At 47.1% G+C, this 3,286-nt stretch overlaps 1 protein-coding gene across 4 annotated transcripts in view; it reads right to left on the reverse strand.

Annotated features, from left to right (window-relative positions):
- The window catches only part of FAR1 (fatty acyl-CoA reductase 1), a 77,634-nt gene that overhangs the window by 73,905 nt on the left and 443 nt on the right, over positions 1-3,286 (reverse strand). The window lies entirely within an intron of this gene.

Here is a 3,286-nt window from a genome sequence, read left to right on the forward strand (position 1 = left end):
GGGTGCTTGTGCAACTGTGTCTGTCTTGGGGCAGGAGGGGGGGGGAAATACAGTGCACGCATCTATTGATGATACTGAGCTTTTTCAATCTCCCTCTCTTGATAGGGCTGCATAGCAGCATGTGGGGCAGGGATGGCAAGACCACAGTGTTTATCAGCCCATCAGAAAAACAAAAGCTTCTGTCCTTGGTTCAAGCTCTTGTTAACAACTTTTTCCAAGGATGGAATGAAGAGACATTACCAGCTAACCTGTTGATTAGCTCCAAAGAGCCCTAAGTGGACACTGTTCTGTCTGCCTGTCCCAGTGAAATTGGAGACACACAGACATCTCTTCTGTTCTGCATTAGCTAGCATACCACATGCCTGGGGCCTGTGGAGCAGGGATCTGTCCTGTGGGAGATGTAGTGACTCCCCCCTCCCTCACAGGGAGTCTGCCTGGCTTCCCTCACTGCTCTGTCTCCCCTGGAGCTCTGGCTAGGGAAAAGAGGGACAGGGCCTGTTCTCTGGAGCAAAGCGCACAGCCTAGCATCTAGGATGCTGGGGGATTGTGATTTAAACTTAAGCCAGGAAAGGGTCTGGCAAATTTAGTTAAAGTACATGTTAGACCTCTCGACACACGGGGGGGGGAGGAAAGAGAAGAAGCAGAAGGGAGGCAGAAACCGAGCTGAAGAGGGAGGCCTGAACTAGGAAGCAATTCAGTTCAGAGGACAACTAATTCTTACACAGGACTGAGAAAAGGGAGATGGTTATTATTAAAAGGACTATAGGAAGAGGAAGTGGTCTCAAAAGGAAGAGGTTCACTGGTGAACACTACAACAGGGACCTCTACAACATACCCCAGTATATGTTTCTCTATAGAAACCTGTTGTTGAAAGTCAGACTTCTAGCTCTTCAGTATCTGAAAGGCTGTCTTATCAGTCATAGCATAGTAAGAATGTAGTTTTTCCCTAGGTCACCTGCTGCAACTAATGTAATTTTTCAAAAGGTCTGCTGAGACTCACATCATGATGCTAGTAAGAGTTTCAAAAGGTGTTGTTCAGAAAGCAAGCAGCAGGTGCACCTGAATGTGCATTTCACACTCTCTAGTGTTTGCAAAGATGTCAAGCAAGAGCAAGAACTGGAATTATCCAGAGTGGAAAATCCCAAGAAGGGCAGGCATATAAGAGAACCCCATTGTCTTATAGCACCCAAAAGATTGGGGAGAAACATTTCTGGCTAGTGAGAGACCACCTCAGTCAGTCTACAGAGACCTCTGTTTAACTCTTGTAATAGTCAGGGTACTAGCAAGAGGCTGATACTCCTTATAAGCAGATTGCAGCAATATGCTAGGAATCTCACTAAGTCACCAAGCTTCTCAAAAGATCATCCGTGAATTCAAGGCCCTTCCCTATTCATATCATAACAAGCATCAGGTACATTTTCAAGCACAAGGACACCCCCTACCCCAATCCCAAAATAATGCCATCTTACAGAAAGCTATTTTAAGTTACAGCTACAGCATGTTCCAATACCACACAGTTATATTTGCATCCATCTTGAAGTATAAGTCACTTGCTAATAAGTGAAGGGGTGTGGGAGGGAGACAGAGCAGACTGGTACCTTTTGAAAGTGTATTATTACTATTACATATAGAGTCTCTTCAAGGAAACTCATCTTAAGTTGTCTTCCAATGAAACTGATGCATAAAGTTTCATCTGTGTATCATTTTTGTTAAGAGACATAATAAAATCAAACCAGATTATATCCCATTAACCACCTTTACACAAGATATTAGAACGCTTTCACTCTTCGAATTAATGGCCTACTGCCCAGGTATTACAAGACAAAGCTGAAGGTTGCATATTGCCTCAAACCTGTGCAACGGTTTAGGACAACCGCACAAGTCGATCTTTCGGGTACAGGGAAAAATTTCCCCCATGTGTCGATACCATTATTGCTAATATCAAGAAACAAAACTAGAGAGACCAACTCCGAGTTTCCTGGGTTTCAGCCTTGCTACTACTAAAAACAGTAGATTTTTTTTCTGGGGAAAAAAAATAAAAATTCAAAATTTAACATACTAAAAGCTCTCAAACATCTTTGTATCAGATTGCAACAGCTTAAGTGATTTAGCTTCCAACTTCTTGACTAGACTGAGCATATCAGAAAGATAACAGCGTTTACATTATCAGCAGGAGCTTGTGGATTAACCTGCTGTAAATCATCAGTAACATGGAGAGTGGGAATGGATGGGAGGATCATACAAGAGAGCTCACATCAAAGATGGAGACATTAAAAAAAAAAAAAAAAATTAAGAAATCCAAGATGCGTCTCAAGTACCAACAAAATGGTTTGCAGCTCCCAGCAAACTCAAGGCAGCAAATGTGCAGTTCCTTTATAGCATAATCACAGGATCCGAGCCAACAGCAAAACAAAAGGGTTGGACAACTGTCACACAAAAATGAGTGGCCTTCAGACTCGGGGCTGCAGGTCCTGGGGCTGGCAACAGCACATGCCAGCCTGCCTTTCCTTCAAGGTCCAAGCAGGGCAAGGCCACAGGAAAGGGCTACACCACGGCAGAGTAGATTTGCACCCAACAGTTTAAGACAGTGGTGCTCAACCTTTTCACCTCACAGGGCTGGACCTGATGGGGCCCTATATGCCTGACCATTTCTAGCATATAAGAAAACCCAAGCCAGCAGCAACACAAAAGAGAGGCTGGGCTGCAGGTCCTGGGGCTGGCAGCAGCACAGCCCAGCCTGCCTTTCCTTCAAGCCAGGCAAAGCCACAGCACAGGGTCACATCACACCAAGGCAGGGAAGACCCGCACCTCACAAAGGCAGCCCTCACAGGCCAGATCCCTCACATGACTCATGCAGCCCCTGGGGCCACACATCCCAGCTGGGCCTGGCAGGCTTCCAAACCAAGCAACCCCTTCACTTATTTAATAAGTGACTTGTACTTGGTGATGGAGACGGCCAGAGCCGTGTGGTACAGAAACACGTCACTTCAAACAGCGCTCTGTAAGATGGTTTCCCCAGCATTTGGGGATGTGGGGGCAGAAGTGCCCTTGCGCTTCAAAGTGTAAATGCAAGGAGAGTCCTTGGAGAAGCAAAGCGAGACGCCTCGCACAGCGCTGCAGTCTGCTCATCGGGAGAGGAGCCATTCAGACTGCCAAGTCCCCCCCCAGGGGGAAGGAGAGAGCACAGAGGGAGGCCACAGCTCCCCCGCGGTACGAGCCGGGCCTAGCCCAGCCCAGCCCCTTCCTCCAGTAGGCCCGGCCACCCCGCCCCCACCCCGCCGCGGCG

The sequence above is a fragment of the Gavialis gangeticus genome, unplaced genomic scaffold (assembly GCF_001723915.1).
Source record: "Gavialis gangeticus isolate Ggan-Ray unplaced genomic scaffold, GavGan_comp1, whole genome shotgun sequence".
In the NCBI taxonomy this organism is placed as follows: domain Eukaryota; kingdom Metazoa; phylum Chordata; order Crocodylia; family Gavialidae; genus Gavialis; species Gavialis gangeticus.